We start from the raw sequence: 21,256 nt of genomic DNA, 5'->3' as shown, positions 1-21,256 counted from the left end.
AAAGTCAACTCCCATCCCCAAAACTGGCCGGGACAAGAGTCAGTAACCTACTGTACGCGGACGATCTGGTACTACTCAGTCACTCCAGGGTGGGCCTACAGAGACTTCTTGATCTAACCAAGACAAAGGCAATTACCTTTGGGCAAAGGAAATATCAAGGTGGCGGATGGCAATACAATGGCAAAAAAGTTGACGGAGCTCATTCTTATAAGTACCTGGGGGTTCACCTGGACAGGAGGGGAACATTCTCTAAACATAGAGACGAGGTGGAAGCTAAAGCCCTGACAATTCAAGTGGCTTTTAGGACCCTTGCAAGACATCTGTCAGGCCCTAGTCTAACCCCACTTATAACTGTAATGAAGGCAAAAATCATCAACTTCCTCACTTACAGCCAGGAGATCATGCACGGGAAAGACAACAGCTGCTGAACAAAATATTAACAAGAGTATTTAAACAGGTACTGGGCCTACCTAAGTCCTCCTCCCCGGCTCAAGTACGCCTTGAATTTGGCCTTCAAGACCACCAAGCTATAGGCTGTGGAGCGTACATCAGGCTGTGCAACAAGCTGCGCAACTCCAGAGAGGGAAGCCTGGAGGCCCTTTTGTGGCTGGAGATCTCAGCTGGTCAAATCGGTGGCTCATATCGGCGTTACTTGCAGGATTCCATACAACTTCTCGACATTGAAGAAATCTGGACTTCTAATCCACCGCAGCAGGTACTTAAAACCCATATCAAAAGAAACGTCCGTCTCTGGTCCTTCCATTCCGACAGAGCTCAACTGGATCAACGTAAGCACGCCTAGACAGTTGTATCAGGATTCAAGTCAGGGATTATGGGCCCACACCTGTCATGTACCTACTCATTGCAGTGGAAAAAGAGATTTCTGGCCCTCAGGATGGGAGAATGGCCATTTCTGTATCACCTGCCGGGATGGCGATGTGCAAACCCAAATGTAAATTGCAGAGGCGGTGGGAGCAGTACAGAAACAATCGAGCACGTGGTATGTCTTTGTGCTGCAGCTCAAGATGATCGAAGGAAATTGTTAAAGGGCGAATGGAACAAACTAGGCATTCGTACACGCCGTCAGGCTATTCTTGCATCAATGAACCCGGATAATCCACAGCTTATCATCAGGTTCACCAAGTTTGTTACAGTAACAGCAAGAAAATGTATAAACAGCGAGACTCTGCAAGCCACCAACGGTTAACCATAAAAAAACAGACGAAGCCCTGCGCCCATGTTGTACCCTCACCTGACTTCTACAATCCTTCGTAGTACACAAGAACAGTTGATAATGGTCTCGGTATACGGACTGACCTGTTTTCCCTGCGAATCCCTCGAAATACTGTATGTAGGCGGCTCACTACACAAATGGACTGTAACCCCAGGATTCTCACCACAAACCCTGAACTATATTACCAAAGTCATTAAATGTTGCTTCTTATAAGCAAATGACTGCATTCGACCCGATTAGACGGAAAAACTAGAACGGACAACTAAGGTTTACAACTACTTTGAACAGGCTATTAGGATTTTAAATTGTTTTTCTGATGAATTTTATCTTTCATTCCCATTGAGATGGTATAAATGTAAATATTTTAACTATTCATGATATACGTTTTATAGTGCTCGCATGTTCACCATTGTAATGATTTTTATTAATCAAACAATAACGTTACTTAACATAACACAATTTGTGGCACAAAAGGAAACATTCATTTGCCATTTTTCATATCATAGAAAAACTCTGTAGTATGTAAGTGTACACTTCCTCTATATCCCTCTATATGGTCCTTTTCTTTACTCTTTACTCAGCGCCCACAGCTGCAACACGAAAAGTACAGTTTAAAATGCTGAGAATGTGAACCCAAACCACCCATGGTGGGTGTTATAAAAAGAGAAGGAATTCCTAGCATCCCCCTTTTTTGTCTTTCTCCAATAGGGATGGTACAGCGCTTTGAGCTCCATCCCCAACACAGTGGTGTTCCCTCTGCCAAATTGGTGAGATTTGGGAACATGGCGTTGGGTAGGTCCTGGGAGTCGCTATGCAGCCTTGGTGCCGCTTAAATCCCTGAGTGGATCCTGTGTAGGTATGGTCCAGCCAATATCTTGGTGTCTTCCTTAGTGATATTACCTAATTCGCCAGTTCTCTGGACTGCTTTGGAGAAGTGCCATTAATGGGAGTTTGGATGTGTGAGTCCTGGTTCGGTTTGGTTCTCCTGCTGTTAAATCCATAATTCCAATGGCCCTTTCTTGTGGGCACCAGAGATGTTGAGTGTGCCTGCTCCCTGGGAGTTGCTCTTCGATTTTGCTCGCGTATTCCCTGTTGTGGTGGCAAGGGTTGTACACGGCGTGTTTGAACCAATTTTTTATCTAGATGGTTATTATATGTTACTCCTTTGAAACTGTCTAAAATGTTTTCAACTTATTTTCGCTGTAACACAGAGGGGGAAGGGGGATGGTTACATATATATTTTTTAATGTAATGATTCACAATATTTCTGGTACAGGGTTATTGAGCAAATATCTACAATTTTATATTTGGAAATCTGTCCATCAGCCAGAAGGGAAATGCTTCACAAAGAATCAGCAATATTTTATATTAAATGCCATTGCAGTTGCTAGATCACTTGTTCTGCAAAACTGTAGAACCAGCTCACAACCTAGCATAGAACATTGGTTTAATAAAATGATTAGGACAGATAAACTTGAAGAGGTCTATGCCAAACGTATTAGAGTGGTAGTAAGATTTAAAGGTATATGGTGCTCTTTTTCTCCTTATGGATTCATTGCCGAAGCTTGATGATTATAAATGAGTTAATGTGTAAGCTCTATATGCACATAGCACTTTGTAGAAAACAGGGTATTTTCCTAAAAATATAAAAATAGGCACATGGTACTTTCTATATTTGCACTTTGCACTTTATTTTTTTTTAATTCTATTTAATGTAATTGATCAGATTAAATAGTTTAGGTAGGATCTTTTTAATCTAGGATTGTGGGAATATGATCCTTTATCAGTTGCTTTTTGAAAATTTAATATGAAATGCTCTGTATAAATTGTTGAACATGCTTCCTTAATTTTTTTTTTGTTCATGGCCATGCTATATGTTATGTAAATCGATATGTAAAATGTTTGCTTTACCTATTTTTTTTCCTGTTCTAATAAAAAAAAAAAATTTTTTTAAAAAGTGTTTGAACCAGTGTGGGTGCTGCTGGAATCAACATACATTCCGTGCAGTTTTTGGGAACTGATGTTGTTTCCGCTTGCCTTGTCTTTCCCTTGGCGACGAGGCCTGGTAGCGGTTCCTAGGGAGCTCCTGGCCTCTGGGTTCCGGTTTATTGCCCTTCAAGAACTGTTAGGAGACGGGTTTGGGGAGCATCCCTCAGGTTACCATGCTGTGCTGGCCAGTCTCACTTCAACCATTACAGGTTATGCAGTATCTGTGACCCTTCTATGGATTTTGTACCCTCCAAGGGCCTCTGGTGCTTTTGAAGGCCTCAGTAGTAAGGACTCGGAGGCGGGTGACTAGGTAATGTCCTCATTACCATTACTTAGTGGTCAATTCATTAATCTTCATCCTACTGCTCTAACTCACGCTCCTTAGGACACAACCACCAGCCCTCTCTTGAATAATGCCTCAAATCTTCCAAAGCACTACACCTACAAATAACTCCTCTCAATTATTACTTCTAAAAATAAATACTTTGAAGAAGTATCTCGTCCCAAAGTGTTCATTCACACAAAAATGGGAATGACACTGTGAAAGATGTTAGGATGTTCAGGGTTATGGGTTAAGAGTGCAGGGGTTAGGAGTATGGTTTATGGATTAGAGGTTAAGGGTTTAGGGTAAAGGGTCAAGGGCAAAGAATTAATGTTTGGGGTAAAGGGTGTAGGACCAGATGTACAACCATTCCAAATTGCGACTCGCCATTTGTGCTCAATGGCGAGTCGCAAATTGCAAGTCACAATTTGGAATGTACAACAGTGTCAGAGACACTGATTGCTATCCCCAATGGCGTGGCAAAATGCGAGGCTCATGAATATTAATGAGCCACTCCCAATTTGCGACCCAATTGGGAATGGCTGGCCCTCCCAGGGATAGTGGCCTGTTGGGCTCAGCAGACCTCCAAGTCCGGGACTGCTTGTCAATAAAGCAGTTTTTTATAAAAATGCAGCCCGTTTTCCTTAAAGGAACACGAGATGCATTAAAAAAAAAAAAATGAAACGTTTTCGTTACATTTGACCACTGCCTGCCCTCAAAAAATATTTCAGAGCCAGTCACAAAGGGGAAAGGGTACCCTGGTGACCCCTTCCCATTTGCAACTGCATTGCCACCCTCTTAAAGAGGGTGGTGATTTGCAAGTGTTTTTCCACCGCAATTGCGGTTGCAAAACATTGTTACTACATGGCTTGTGACCCCTTCCTAATAGCGAGTCGCAAAATGCGTTTTTGCAAGTCGCAAATTATTTGCGACTCACAAAATAGTGTTTGTACATGGCCCTATCAGAATTAGAATGCGCAAACGGGTTGCAAACCTGTTTGCGCATGCTAATTTTCGACGTACATCTGGCCCTAAGAGTTTTAGATATATAGGTTAAGAGGTTAGAAGTTAAGGTATAAGTTTTGGAGTTCCATTCCAACTTGCTGTCTCTCTCTGGCCTGAAATCACTGAGTCTGCAAATGTTGGATCAAGTAATTCTAGGCCTTAAAACAAAGGAGCCTGGTGCAGCTCAGTGGAGCTGCGGGCAGCCAGTGCAGCTGGCCACCGATCAACCCCTTCCACACGGCCTGGGAAACAGCAGACCCTCCCTCCAGGTCTCCCTTCGGCTACTCTGTTGGCTCAGCTGCCAGCCACATCATGTCCCACAAAATAGTCCCACATTCATTTACCATCTGCTCCAAGCATGTGTAAATGGTCCTGGTGAGTGGCGGCTCGCAGACTTATATATTTATTTACTTACTTTACTCCTGGCGGTCTTATGTCCAACTCCACTACCCCCTCACCATGCCCCTCCCCCACCTGTCCGCCCCTCAGCACTTCCTCTGCCAGCCGCCACTAGTCCTGGTGCTCCCAGATGTGAGTGTTACTCCCTATTGAGGCGGATGTAACTCGTAAAGCAGGAGTTTGGTGCAAGTGCACCAGCCAGAAGGCCTCCCTGATATACCTGCAACTAAAATCAGAGAACTTGTAATGAGGCCCAAAGTGTTTCACTTAGGCCTATTGGCCTTGCCAGTGCTCGTTTCCCTCCTGCTCTAAGGCACAACCGCGCTGTCGTGCATGTCTCCCTCATGCGGGAGCTCTTCTGTTATGCTGCTTGTCCTCAACTCTGCTTACGTCCTGGCGACTCACAGGCTTTTCCAAGAGGTGCCATGCACAGGAGAGACCTCGAAGGCCGCCGAGGCCACGCGCACGTGCATGCTGTGATCCGGGAACATAACCAAGAGCAGAAACATTTATTTTAAAAAAAGCAAAGTCCCTCTTATCTTTTTGCATTAATTTAACTGAATCCACCTGTTGCACAAAACCCATTAAGGTATTTGCATTCTCCAGGCTAAATGGTGACTGATGCATTCGTACAAGAGGGAACTCGGAGGAAAATGGAATTTTAATTGAAATTTAATGCCCAGGCTCTCATGGAAAGATATTATTCTTCCCTTTTAGCCAGTCCGCAGTCATAAATCTCACGCGTTAAGTGGCTGTCTTTACCAGTCCCAGGCATGTGTCTTTCATATGTAATTACACAGGAATGAACCAAATCACAGTCATTGGGGGGACACAGCCATCACCCTATTCTTTAACGCAGATGGTATGGGCTGCTAGCAGTGCACCACGTGCTAAGGACAGCATACATCAGGTTTAGTTCTTGGTTTTATTCTGCCCCACAATAAAAATGCAACAGGGAATTCTGATAACTGAGTTCTCTGCTGGGGGTTTTAACCTCTTCGGTGCTCAGGACAACCCACGGCCGTCCGAAGTATATATATAGTGAAAGAACCAAAGGTTTCGGATAAGTTATAGTTAGGGGAACTTTATTTCTTCTTTGTATACAAACCCAACGTAAACTACACAAACATTAGAAATTCTAATGTTAAATTTAGAACTTAAATTTATGATTTATGCACCACTTTCAAATTAGTATGAGGAACAATTATAACTCACATTTATACTTACGCACCTTCTGCAAATTCGTGTTAGTGGTGTACCTCATGCACAGTCTGGTCACCTCACTCGCCACACTACATTAACCAGAACTCGCTACTCTACCATGCACTGAGTTCTGACAAATCATGTAATTTCAGGTGCCCTTTGTGTTGATATCAACACTATGATTTTACATTCTATAATTTAAGTAATATGTATGGTTATAACTAGTGCATGGAGAAGGGGCGAGTTACAGTTAATATAGTGAGGTGAATGAGGTGATAAGAATGTGTACGGAGGTGCACCACTTATAGTAATTTGAAGGTGGTGCGTAAGTATAAATGGTATTTATAACTATGACTTATAGTAATTTGAAAGTGGTGCATAAATCATGAATTAAAGTTATTACTATAACTTTAACATTTCTAATGTTTGTATAGTTTAAGTTAGATTTTTTATCCAAAGAAGAAATAACGTTTTCCTAAATAACACTTAATCTTAACCTTTGTTTTTTTTCATGGAAATTTCTATGCTTTTTAAAATTTTAATATATATATTTTTTATAATCCTACAGTTTACTGTTGTGAAGTGGAGTGTCATTAAGTGGAGTGTGGTACAATACAGTGGAGGATAATATTGTAAAGCATCCTTGTCATATAGTATAGTGTCATAGAGTGGAGTAGAGTGGAATGAGGAACATTGGAATGGTGTAGACTGGAGTGGTATAGAGGTGAATGGCATATTGTGGAGTCGCACAGAGTGGGGTGGCACACAGTAAAGTGGGTTAGAGTAGAGTGTCTACAGTGGAGTGGTGTACAAAAGAATAGAATATAGTACAGTGGCATACAGTGGCTGGGCATACAGTGGAGTGGTATAGAGTGGGATAGCAGACAGTGGAGTGTGGTGCTGTGGAGTTGCGTACAGTGGAGTATGTTAGAGTGCTTTGGCATTCAGTGGAGTGCCATAGACTGGAGTGCTGTACAGTTTAGTTACATACTTTGGAATAGCATATTCCAGAATGGCGTACAGTGTAATGGCGTACAGAGGAGTGGGTAGAGTGAAGTGACATGCAGTGGAATAGCGTAGAGTGGAGTGGTACAGAGTGGAGTGGCATAGGGTGCAGTGACATAGAGTGGAGTAGCGTACAGGTGAGTGTTGTAGAGTGGACCTGCATAGAGTGGAGTGAGGTACAGTGTAGCGGAGTAAAGTCAAATAGTGTAGAGTGGACTGGTGTACAGTGGAGTGGTGTATAGTGAAGTGGCATACAATGAAGTGGCTTACAGCGGAACCGCATACACTGGAGTGTGGTAGAGTGGATTGGCGTGGTGTAGAATGGAGTTGCGTAGAGTGGAATAGCATAGAGTGCAGTCATGTACAGTGGAGTAGCATAGAGTGGAGTGGTGTACAGTACAGTGGAGTAGCGTACAGTGGAGTAGTGTTGTGTGGAATACAGTTGAGTTTAGTGGTGTTAAGTCTAGTGATGTACAGCGGAATGGTATTTAGTGGAGTAGTGTACAGTACAGTGTTGTACAGTGGAATAACATAGACTGTAGAAGTGTAGAGTACAGTGATGCACAGTAGAGTGGAATTTAGTTGAGTGACGTAGAATGTAGTGTTATACAGTATAATAGCATACAGTGGATTGTGATAGAGTGTAGTAGCCTATAGGGGATTAGCACAGAGCAGAGTGATGCACAGTAAAGTGAAGTAGCGTACAGTGTAGTAGTGCTGAGTGGAAGAACATTGAGTTTAGTGGTGTTAAGTCTAGTGTCACATATTGTAGTGGCATATAGGGGAGTATCACAGAGTACAGTGTCCTACAATAGAATAGCATAGGCTCTAGAAGCGTAGAGTGTAGTGACACACAGAGGAGTGGCATTTAGGTGAGTGGCATGAAATGTAGTGTTGTAGACTGTAATAGCATACAGTGGATTATGGTAGAGTGGGGTTGCATTTACTGCAGTTATATAAACACATCATTAGGGAGGGCCTAAGGGATATTTAAAGACCTGCATCGGTTGTATCCCCCTTGTACTGGAATCCGATCAACCTAGAAAACCAATGGGTCTAACATCTGAATCATGTATCAGGAAAAGAGCTAATGTCTCGAAATGAGCAAGAGTACTAGCTCAAGGCATCATCCAGAAGATGGTTAACCCTGTGTTTAGCAAAGTGAAAACCTATGTAGGATTCCCATCAATATCATGTATGATCAATATTCTCATGTGGTCCTCCGTCCTCGGTCCAGTGTCTCTAGATCATTGAAACAGAAGTGGTACCATCTGCGGACACATGGATTCCACATGCCAACACAAGGACAACCATGGGAATCTGATGAGACGGGTAGGTGCAGTGCAAAACAATAAGTGTGTGAAAAGATAAAATAGGATAGAGAATCTCATTCCAACTTTATTCTACCAAGACCTCTTCCTAATTAAAACCAAAGAACAGCGCAAAAACTAAATTCATGCAGTTTAACCAATATCTGCATCGGGGCCAACATGTTTCAGCCTAAGCGGGAATTGCTCCCTAGGCTTTCATCAGGGCCTCTGTTCTCTAAATAATGCGACTGCGAAAAAAGTGTTGGTGACAAAACTCAAAGTAATAATTATATTTTTGACCAGTAAAGGATATGAGTCTCCAAATTCTGTGGCTTCACTCCTCCATGACACCTGGCAATTCTGTTGAATCTATAGAGGAGGAAACCAAACAAAAACACAGGAAAAACCATCTATAAGCAAAGGACAAAACGTGCCTTTCATATATGTCTAATGCAGTACATATAATCACTCACCCAGGGTGCCCGGGGAAGAGACCTCACCTCGTCCTGGACCTGGCTCAGGCGTAGTGAGACCCCGCTCTGTAAGAGGAAAATACACCGGAACTAAATAAGGGTGCGGGACATCTTTATCCACTGCAACCCTCATTCCCTTATTTACCAGTGTAAATGCTCTCTCTTGCATGAAAAAGAACTTATGTTACTTGAACCCTACTGACTGGGACATCACCCCACAAGAAATCCCATTGGATGCTCCTCACGTAAAACAATTAACAAAATTATTTCTATTTCTATTTCTATTTAGGGGGTTTTATAAAGCGCATGGTGATGCAACAACGGCGTGTCCCCGCGCTGAGGAGAAACTTTATTACTGGAGCATACAGAAGCGGCAAACCTACTGAGCGAATAGAGCAGTTTTAAGCTTAGCTCTAAAAATTGATTCAGATGGCTCTAAACGCAGCGCCATGGGCAGCTTCTTCCATCTAGCGGCTGCAAGGCATCTGAAAGATCTTCCCCCCATCCGTGCTTTGGACACCTTAGGGACAACCAGGAGTCCAGAGCCGGAAGATCTCAGGGAACGGGGAGGCTCATAAGGTGTCAAAAGTCCTTGCAGAGGGAGCGGGGATCTCCCATTAATGATCCGATGGCACATACAGAGTGCTTTAAAATCTACCCTGCTTCTGACCGGGAGCCAGTGCAAAGACCGGAGAGCCGCTGCAGAAGCAGCTCTTCTGGGTAGTCTAAGCACCAATCGGGCAGCGGCATTCTGTAGGACCTGTAAGCGGCTGAGATTCTTCTCCAGGGTGCCTAAATAGAGAAGGTTGCCATAGTCCATCCTTGATGTGACTAGTGCATGTACCAAGGTTTGTCGGGCTCTCACAGGCAAGAACTTCAGAGTCTTCCTGAGGCTTTTAAGGGTCCCAAAGCATAGTCCGACCACCTGGTTGATCTGAGGGCCAAAGGTGAGGGCGGCATCAAACCAAATGCCCAGATTCCTCGCTTTTTGGCACGGAATGGGTGTTGGGCCCAGGGAAGATGGCCACCATGCCGACGTCCACGCAGACTGGCAACCCCCCACGACCAGCACCTCGGTCTTGCCCCCATTGAGCTTGAGGCAATTGGCGGACATCCAGGCAGCAAGGTCTTGCATGCATGCTCTGAAGATGTCCGCCGAAAGACCGGGTGCGCGCGATAGGGAGATGACCAACTGCGTGTCGTCGGCATACGACACCAAGCTGAGGCCATGACTCTCTACTAAGGTGGCAATCGGAGCGACATAAAGATTGAAAAGTGTTGGACTCAGGGACGAGCCCTGCGGCACCCCCTGGTCCAAAGGAATTCGCTCCGAGTAGTAGTCACCCTGCCTCACTTGGAAACCCCGGCCAGTGAGAAATGAATAAATCCATTTCAACGCTGCCCCTCTCACCCCAACCTTGTTCAGACATGTTTATGAAGGGATCATTAAACCCCACAAGTGATCAAATTCTCTCTGTAAGTGTAACTCCAACCTATCTACTACAGAGGTTTATCACGGTTGAAAAAGGGTTTAACACGGTTAAAAACAGAAAAAGAAACGAAGGGAGCCCAAGGTGAAGCTCCTTACCTGTCCGGCGTTGTCTCGGGTAATGGCTGAGACAGGGGGAGGCATAGAGCAGGACTCGAGGTTTCCTATTCATGGACATTGGGTGATCTCTCCACCAATCAGGATAGGAGGCGAGTCCCCAGCGCTGTCCTTAGCGCTGTCCTACTCGTTGGAAAACATTCCTAACGCCCAGTTTTGTTTAGTTTAAGAAACTTTCCTTAACACATCCTGGATGTGTCTGCAGCGGTAGTCAGATCGTTACAGGCATCTCTGTGGTGCACCGCTATCGCGTGATCTCGCGATGCTGGTAGAACTACAAAATGACGTGATAGCGTCCATTTTGGTAGTCCGTTCGCAAGTGTTAATAGAAATGATAGAACTATCAAATGATTCTATCGTTGTTTATCCAGTAGTTGTTATGGCATAATAAGGGCTAGCAGCTCGGTTGAGAACCTAAGGTACAGTCAGCCCAGAGCCTGTTTCGACACAAACAAATGGATGAGGGCATGTGGAACACACAATGACGTAATCGCGTCCATTTGTGTAGTCCCTATTCGTATTTTACTAGAAGTAATAGCACTACCTAAAGGTCTCAATGTTGTCTTTTCTGTAGTCCTAAACTGATGGTAAAGTGGCATAGTCAGGGCTGGCAGTGGTTAAGAACCTAAAGTGCGGGAGGCACAGAGCCTGTTATCATTAGAATAGCAAGATCGATGCAAATATGTCATCACCTCTCCACAGTTGTCCTTGGTGGAGGAGGTGTGCTATCCCTCCGTGAAGTCCCTTGTGTAGCACAAGGAACCGCGAGTGCTCCGCGTAGTGCATTCCCTATTCAGAAACCCAGGCGTTCATTCCCGAGTGTGGAATCGGAGTACTGGTGTAGCTTGAGTGCAGTGTCGGTAGTGTTACCAAGTCTGTGTGTGTGTAGAAATGGGACATTAGAAAGTTTATGAGAAACACCCAAGTTCACTACAGACTCAGCCAGGGGATGTCATCATTCAACCCCTGTGTATCTGTCCGCAGTTTATACACCCATTATTGCTCCTTCCGAAACAAAAAACCTGCCACGTCTGTAATGTGTGATGGTATAAAAGGTTTTTCAAGTACAGTCCATGTGAAGTCTGTTTCTACATGGTTTTTCTCCAAAAAGTGTCGTGTTAACTTTGATATGTTCTTCTTACACCGGAAGGTGCTTTTATGCTCAAGCATGCGTGTCTTGACTTTTCTTGTCGTCATCCCAATGTACTTATCATTACAAGAACATGTAATTTGATAGATTAGATTTTCACTGTTGCAATTGGAAAATTGACGTAACTCCCATGGTCTAGTGGTTCCGATGTCTAGACTGGTGACACTGTAGGTCAGGGCGCACATGGAGCAAGTTCCACAAGGGTGGTGTCCTTTAATTGCAGGAAGGTCCCACAGGGTGCCTAGTTGCCTCTTGACTTGTTCCTGCGGGCGAGTATGCACTAAACGGTCTCTCAGACTACTGGCTCGTTTAAACGCAAAAAGGGGATATTCGATCTTGTCTTTCCCACTGTTGAGTATCCGCCAGTGACGTCTTATAATGTTCTGTACATTATTAGATTTGGTGGTGAAGGTACTGACCAAAGTTAATCGATCTTGCAGACGTTCTCTTGTAGAGGCTTCAAGCAGTGCTTCCCTATTGATTTTCGCCGCCCGTTTCCCGGATCGCTGTATCAGCTTCTTGGGATAATGTCTGTGTATCAGTTGCTGTGATAAAACACTAGCGTGAGTGTTAAAAGTATCTGTGGTAGAACAGTTACGTCTAAGACGTAAAAACTGACCCACAGGCAAATTATCTCGTAAGGATTTAGGATGTTGGCTCTCATATAGGAGCAGTGAATTCCTTACTAGTTATCAAAAAAGGAAACGGACACTAGTTACACCTTATGACCATTGGCATAAGGAATAAAGGTCAGAGTAGCCTCAAAAAACTCTAAGTAATGGTTGGAAAAAGGTGCGGTATATCTGATTCATCCGCCCCACATTAGAGTTGTGGCAGTTATCATAGGCTACTCCGAAGTAGTGAATTTGCCAGCCTCACCCGAGGCGCCTCTGGTCTAGGGTGCAGTGTCCAGAGAATTCAAGTGAAAAAAGGGGAGTGTAAAGGAAACTGTGCAAAAAAGGAAAAAATTGTTAAAAGTGGCAAACGACCCAGAAGTTCTTTAATGAGGGTTATTTTTACCACGTTAAAAAATTGGTGATACGATTTTTAGACCGAGTTATTGGGTCTAATAGTATAATTAATAAGGTACGTCGACATGTTTCAGCTCCTTGGGCCTGGAGGGGTCTATGGAGCTTTTGTCAGGACTAACAAACATCAAATAAATTGTACTTACACAATTTGTGTAGTGGTATTTCACATATAGGTACTCTTATTTTGGTTATATAGTTCGGATATTCTCCTTCATAATCTGCAATGAGACGAGATAATGTACACAGATTGCACACACACACACACCTTTCTTATCTTCTTAAAACATATCATTATTATGATCTTGTCTGGTTAAGTGACATTTTCCTTTTACCAAAACATCTTCATTTTTTATAGGGCAATACAAATGGAGAGTGGCAATGCTAATATTGTTAGAGGTTAAAAGATACTGGTCTACGGCGCTAGTTTAAGTTTCATTTAAATATGTACAGAATTTAAAGGCCTGTAGATCTCATATTACACAAAACTATCCACAAATGTACAGGGATCAGAAGTCTGTAGTACTCATGTTGTTTACATAAACGCTAGGACGCGCTGAGCTTTTTGTAGTATGCCGCATTATCAATTCTAACCGGGTATTATAGTGCAGTCAAAAAGAAAATTGCAGTGCTATTGTTTCCTCAGTCGCCCAAAAGTCGTATTTTGTTGAGATTACATAAATCTGAGCGTTTTTTGCAAGTATTTTCCGGCGTTTGTTAAAGCGGGAGGAAGGGAGGTGCTGGCAAACACTTTAAACTGTGCAACAATAAACAGAAATAAGCAACGGTCGTTTTCCGCCTACCTGAAACCAAGAGCACTCCTACTTCACCAGGGTCTCGCTTGCAGTATCAAGCACAGAGCTGTTTGTAAAGGAGATTCCATTAGGCTAATGATAGACATTCATCTTACCGGAATTACAGGAGCTCAGGGGTGCCGGCGCCATTACCCGCGTGTATGGTGTGAAAACCAGGTCAGGGACAATCGATATTTGCCCGGCGGTATCGCCTCTTTAACCCACAAAGTACTAATCAAGGCGCTGGAGACTGGAAGGCAGGAAACAAGGTTTATTCTCTCCGGAGGAGAACACATCAGTTCGGACAGCAGGTATCGTCACGAGGTGCTCTAACCGCATCTCTGAGGCCTGGCCTCTTATACACAGTTAAATGAATTTTATTGCAGGTAACACAGTCTTGTAATGCTTTGAAGTATGAAAGGATATCCTCCGAATCTCCCCTTCAGGCCCGTTCCCACACACATTTACAGTTAAAGTCCCCACCCCGGTCACAACAGGTGATGATTATCGCGCAGCTGGACATTCCGCCGATTCACGGAATGTGGGGGTTTGATCGGATCTCATAGGGTGGGGGCTTTGATCAACTCGGGGGTCCTTTGATGAGGGAAGCTTTCTACTGTACGGGGAGGGGCAATAAACAGTATCGGCAGAGCTAGGTGTCGGCCTGGGAACGAGGAAGACAAACGGGCACACAGGAAAAGGGGGTTTGTATCAAAGGGTCTGGGACCATGAAGGGAATGAAGGGAGGTGTCGCGCTGGGAACAGGATGGGGTTCTGAGGCAGAGCTGCGCTGAAGGGGGGTTTATGACCCAAAGCATGTGCGAGCGAGGGGGTTTGTCAGCGTGCGGGCTTTGTGAGGGCGAAGGGCTATGCTGGGGGCCAGTGGCATGCAAAGCGTGGTTCTGATCGAGACACCTAAAATGGCGGGTGCGCACGACAAAAAGTGTGGCATCAGGGGAAAAGGCAAGATGGCGCAGATAATGTTTACCAAACCGTACTAATTTTCCACAGTCCTCCCTTTAACATATCCAAGACATCTTGCTGGCCTATTCCCTATTCATGTCTACTGTGGTGGTCATAAGAGAAAGCAGTAGGAACCCAGGTGAAGGAGTCATAAACATTACATTTAAGATCTCTCGTCTTAGGAGGTGGGTCTATCGATAAACTTGTTTGCTGGAAAGTCATAGTAATGCAATATCGGACAAAAACGATTCTGTAGTGAGAGCATTGAGTACATTTCATAGATACTTATAGTCATTCGGAATACGAACTGATAGGTTATTACATATACAAGTTCTGTTCATATTTGGTTGGAGCATAATCAATATGATGGTGGCTGGGAGAGGAATGAGACATAGTAAAAACGACAATCAAGGGTGTCATTGGTCGAAGTTAGTGAGTTCTCAGCATTCTTTTTCGTCTTCTGTTGGCACTGTGGAGCACCGGCGGTGGAGCTATGAGTCCAGCTCTATTCTAGGCTCCGCGTTGCAGGGCATGACCTTTTCCTCGCTTTCCCGGTCAAAAATGTCCCTTTCGCCCTGTGTCCTTTGAGTCGATTGTCAAAAAGTTCGGGTGGAAGAAGTGCGTGAGTGAGTAGTCTTTAGGGTAGGTCGGGGAAAAAAGGGGGGATGGAGCAGGGCCAGATCGGGAACAGACCAGGGGGACGGAAAATTCCAGGTAGGCGGGCTCATGACCGAGTTCAGAGAGCGGGGACCTTTCGGCACACGTTGAACTTCGAGCAGGGGCATCAGGTCAGCCCTTTCCTCTCATTTTGTCGGAAACAGTGCCTCGTCCTGCAGCTCCTTACTGTCGCGGTCTCGCCTTGGCCAATGTCGCAGATGTTCCATAATCTGTAGTCAGGCCACGTGCTCCCACATCCGGTCCTTCTTTCCTCCGACAGTTGTACCCTTAAAATGAGTTCGAAAAGACAGTCTTTAGAGAATTGGCAGAGGAAGGTAATCACATAAGTCTATTTCTCTCCCAGCTCCGAGCATAATGAGAAACGTCCATTACATTGGGGTTCACAACCGACATATAAAATAATTGATGATGGGCTTGTTGGATTTCCTGTAACTTTCCTTCCTAACTATTTCTTTGGTGTTTGTTGGTAGATACATTCATTGTCGTGGTACGAGATCTGGTACCTTTTATTGCATTACAGTTACGTCAGTTCTTCTGACAGAGACCCACCTTCCTAGTATGAGCCTTACAAAGCTATACCGTTCTCCAGGGCTTTATATTCAAAAAAGGTGCAACGTGCTATCACCATGGTCTGATAGGTATCTTTCTGAGGGACGAACATAGGCTAAACATTTTTCATTCTATCAATGCATCCTGCCTTTCAGCTAAACATTTTACTTTCAACAGGGTTCATTGCAACGATTTCTTCACTTCGGTCTAATCTTAACTTTGCAAACATCATTCTAGTTCCTACATAGCCTCTTACAACCTGACTACTTAATTAAAAACCGGGGTCTTATGGAAAACAACTAGGGACATAGAAAACTGTGGTAAGGGACTATCGTCTTGCTTTGTGTTATAAGGGCATTATTTAGCAGAAGGCCACAGTTCAGTTGGTAAGCGTTCAGTGATATTTCTCGAATTCCAAACTCTGTAGTTTGCTTATCAACAAATCATTTCTAGGAACAACGGCTGGCCCGCGCTAGTCGTAAATCGACCCATCTCTTACAACCGGGGGTGAGGGACAGTTTTAAAACTCTCGTCTGGGGCAGCTGATACAAAACTGGGGGCGTTCTGGGAAGATGGGGATGTTTCGATCACCTTTACTGTTTGGGTATTGCGACAATTCGGGACGGGGAAGGTCGCGTTATCCAAAGGCATCCTTTTTTTTTTTTTTTTATGGTAGAAGCCGCTGACATGTAGTTCCCTTATTACGGATCAGATTAGGGAACCTCAGTCGTCTTACCTGTCCTTTCCCTTATGGCCAATTCTCGGTTTCATCAATTTTTAGCAGAAAGGAGAGGTAGTGACACGGCGTCAGGGTGATTTTATTTAGGATAAATTTTGTGCAAATACTTGCGGTATTTGGAGCCAATTGGGTGGTGGTTTGCCAATTTGGAGTCAGTCGTTAGGGAGAGTGAGAGTGTAGGAGAGAGAGAGAGAGAGAGATGTGCAACAATAGGCTAAATAGTACACGTGCAACATAGGGAGCGGCCGTGTATTAAGATAGGCTATTCAGCGCATTAATCAACCTGAGACATCATGGGTCTGTGTTAGAATTTTGAAAGCATGCAGTTTGGGACGGACGAGCATTAGGCCGGGTACAGGGGACATGCATCGAGTAAAAAAGGGGGGGCACCATTGTGTCGCATTTCTTGCATTCTCGGTCCTTTGACCAGTTAAGTCAACGCTTCAGTCACACACAAACATTCTCTCATAGTTTCAGACATACGTGACATGTGTCCATTCACGCAACACGGATTAAGGGTGATCGTTTTTCATCATGTCATTCAACTTATTGGTTCTTTCGTTACAAGAGCAGTTGGTGGGTGTGCTTAGGTGCCACCTGGCAGCGTTAGTCCGCTTCGTGTATCAGACATGGCGAGGCTTCAGATCTTCACCATACCTCGGTCGTGATTCCGATGTGGCCTGTAGGGGGAGCAAAAGAGGGGAAGGGAGGGGGACAACATTCGCGCATATCAAAAGCACGGGTACGAAAGTCTTTTACTTACCTCATACTCGTCTTATCTCCTCGGGATAGAATCCCTGGGGTTTTGGTTTCTGGAGCCAAAGGGGGGGGGGGGCAGTGTGTCCTTATAGGCTGTGTGTAGGGAAACGTTAGAGAATCAGAAGCACTTAGTGCGAGGTTTCTAGTTGGTAGGTGTATCTAGCTATCGGGGTCCTTAAATCTCTTTCAACGCTGTGATGTTCTAAGGTTTATCAGTTCTTCGGTCAACTCTGTTCCCTAGTACCTTTTGAGTGCCGTACCTTTATAACATTCTATCATTTACGCCGCCTCACTTTACCCATCCTCGGAAGTCGAGGTCCTTCTCCATACGTTAGTTCCTGAGCCAGTCGCATATTTGGAGGCAGAGTATCGTCTTAGAAATGATCCTCCATCCGGGGCTGGGCAACCATCTTCTAGTAACCTTAAAGAGAGAGCAAAGCAGGGTGCACAGAAAATCTCTCCCGCTGATCCCACATTTTACAAAAAGCATGCAATACCCATTTCATAGTTTGGAAAACCTTTATTTGCACAATCGGTCAGCATGTTGATATGACAGTGCGATCGTGGTTGGCCGGACACGGCAATGGCTAAAGTGCGTACAGTAGGGGGGGCTATTTTGTAGGATTAAAAAACATGTAAAAAAGGTTTATTCATTCATTTGCAGGGAACTAAAAACGTCTATCAAATAGTTGAGGGATCAAGGGGCATTCATTTCATAATTGGAAGCACAGTTGGACTAGTTGCAATCAGATTTCCTATAGGTATACCATGGGTGTGTGTCATAAGCGAGGTTACATGTTAGTTATGATAATATCATAATGAATCGTACATTGAAAAAACATTTTTCACGTGGACCTGTTACATGTTCGTCGAGTGAATCCTCCCTCTTTTCCGTCAAGTGTACAAAGGATCATAACATATCTCGGAACATCGAGTCTTTTTAGCAAAAAAAAACACCACGAGGTGTTCGTAAGTTCCTATTGATACCGGCGCCATTTTGGCAAGTAGCATCAAGAAAAAATGTTTCCTACAACCGGCAGTTGGACCAGAGTCCTTTTCGGCAGTTCGAGAATTCATGCTAAAGGAAGGAGTGGCTATGTCATGCTTATTTCGTTAGCGATCAAGGCAGTTGTTCCTCACTGGGAGCCTGTAGGGGCCGAGGGCTCCTGGGACTTTGTAGAATCTTCAAGGCTGTGGGGATGCTGTCGGAGGTGGGGGCTCGTGCCCCGGTGGGCAAGCGTCCGAGTTACGTTGCTGGTCAAAGTTACTCTAGCGGCCTAGACCCGCCTTCCAGGGGACCCAGACGCCATTTTGAGGCCCTGCAGCAGCCGCCCTTCGTCGAGTCTGGAAAAGAAATGGAACTCTGTGTTGTGGAAGCAGGACATTCAGTTAGGGTGCAGCTGTGGTGCCCCCACCTGGGGGGGCGAGGGAGACTCATTCGCGCCGTCTCCCTCTCCCGGTGCACTCCATGCCGCTCTCTTTCATGGGCATGCACGATGGCCTCTCCACATCCCGTGCTCCACAAGTCCCATGTCCAGTGCTGCGGAAGTATGGCCACCTGCGGCGCATGTTCGGTGCTGCGAAATTATTGGTGCAGCCGTTGCATGTTCGGTGCTGCGCAAGTATCGGCGCCACAGTGCATGTTCGGTGCTGCGCAAGTATCGGGGCGCCACCATGGCATGTTCGGTGCTGCGCAGGTATGGGCGCCATCGCTGTATGTTCGGTGCTGCGCAGGTATGGGCACCGCCTGGCTGGAGGAGTTCGGCGCCGGGCCGGGGGCTGGGAAACCTCCTATCCGGGGAGGTGGGAGAGGCCCGTTCGCGTCGCCTCTCCCTCCCAGCCCACCCTGTACCAATTTCAGCAGAGGTATTTGTGATGGCCGGACCGTGGCTGGGAAGCCTCCTATCCGAGGAGGTGGGAGAGGCCCGTCCGCGCCGCCTCTCCCTCCCGGCCCAACCTGGACTAATTTCAGCGGAGGTATTTGTGATGGCCGGATTGGGGCTGGGAGCCTCCTATCCGAGGAGGTGGGAGAGGCCCGTCCGCGTCGCCTCTCCCTCCCAGCCCACCCCACGAAGAAGAGGATGGGACAGCCACTTCATGCCGGGCCCGTGGTGCCTCCTGGACATCCCACTGGTGATCCGATCGATGGTTGTCAGCAGGCCCAGCCCCACACGTGCTGTGTGGTTCACCTTCCGGATGGGCGTGACCGGTGACCTGCGGCATGTCGGGAATTTCTGGAGTGGGGGTAGGTATTTTGTTTGGACAGGCATGTCTGGGTAATGGGGGGTTGTCTATGCATGCCTGTAACTGCTCCTTTCTTTTTACAGAGTGGGGGGGCAGCAGAGAGTAATCAGTCCCATTGCACTCGAAGTTTGAGTTCATTAATGGAATGTATACTAATTTGTCCGATACTACTCTGTGTATTGTTTCTATAGGTTATCCGAAAAGAGTGGTTTTTTTTTTTTGTGATAGGGAAACAGTAGCGGTAGCACGGGGTTCGTCACCGGGTAATTTAGAGCTAGACTGGGTTTCTTGTCTTAGCGTTGTTCGATCTATGAGGACTCGAACATGTCGCTGAAATCGGTCTGGCGAAATCTGTGCCATCGGGCATAATCAAGCGTGGTGGTTCTATCTGGCCTGTCCATGTCAGTCTGATTCATCTTTGTCTCGCGCCTCTTCCCTTTCTGCCGGCCTGTTATTCTTGTCGGCCCTCTGTTCCTACTCTCGTTCAGTAGAGTCGGACATTGGGCTTTCCAGTGCCCGGCATATTTACAAAAAGCACATTGGTTTTGCCCTAAGTCTGGTCGTCCTGTGCATAGTGTCGGGGGATTACTTTCGGGTCGTTGTGTCCTGGGATTGTCCTGTCGATATATTCCTTTACCTACTCTGTCCTCGTCTCTTTTCTTTCGTAGTATTGCTTCTTTGCGCCACATACCGAGACTGTCGAGCATAATAGGCGTTGTCTTATTATTACGAAGAGCTATTTCTAACGTTTCTATTTTATCAAGATCGAAGGATCCTATCAGTGGCCACTGTTTCTCTTGATTTTCTTTGGTATACCTGTGCCATAGTTTACTATAGGCTATAGTAACTAATCCATAGTTTATGAACATGTCTTTATTAGGGGTGCCTTCCAGCGGAGCTAGATGGTCCACCTCTAATAAACGGTCCGGGCTGAACCAACTATCAACCAGTGGGGAGAAGACAGACATGACGGCTCACAACGAGGGACAAAAAGTCAGCACTGCCTATCTTATCACTGCGTGCAAAGACTAGACAGAATATTTCTATTCTACGTTGTTTGCAGGCAGTGAATACCTCATGAACCAATATCAAATAAACAATAAACGACCAGTGGGGAGAATAAGTAGGCCCGCAAAAGGTCTGCGTCCTCTACCTTTTCACTATCTGCAAAGGGGAACCTGTTCTTTCCTGTTTGCAGACAGAGAATCTCCAGAAAACAATCCGCGAACAGTAGTTCGGGGTAAAAAACCCATTAATCAGTGTGGGAGAGGGTAATCTCCCGAAAACAATTCGCCAATAAATAATCAATCAGTGGGGGAGAAAGATAGGCACGTTGGCTGCGTTACTTATCCTTCACTATTTGCAAAGAGAAAGAGCCTATTGTTTCTCCGTGTGCAGACAGTGAATCTCCAAATAGGTCAACAAAGAGTAATACTAGTATTTTTTCGAACCATTAAACAATTTTTTCGCGATTCGTCGTGTTTACACGACCTTACCCGGACCGTATGGACAGTTTCCTATCTTCCGAATCCAGCGCCCGATCGTCCTCTTTTCCTCGTGTTCCTCGCGGCACTCCTGATGGTTCCCAGTCAGGACCGTAGATCACTTGAGAGAGGTCTGTTCGGAACTAGTGAAGTTCGGATGATCGGCTGCCAGACGAGGGTCTATTGGGCAAGAGCTCTCCCGATCGTTGCAGTCGTTCACTCTGTCGTCAGGACCTCTCCCACTGGATCCACGTGTCGCTGATGGGCCCCACGTTTGGGACGCCAATTGTGAAAACCAGGTCAGGGACAATCGATATTTGCC

The sequence above is a fragment of the Lissotriton helveticus genome, chromosome 6, assembly GCF_964261635.1.
Source record: "Lissotriton helveticus chromosome 6, aLisHel1.1, whole genome shotgun sequence".
In the NCBI taxonomy this organism is placed as follows: domain Eukaryota; kingdom Metazoa; phylum Chordata; class Amphibia; order Caudata; family Salamandridae; genus Lissotriton; species Lissotriton helveticus.
The sequence above is the reverse complement of the archived record's forward strand: the minus strand, read 5'-3'. Positions refer to the sequence as shown.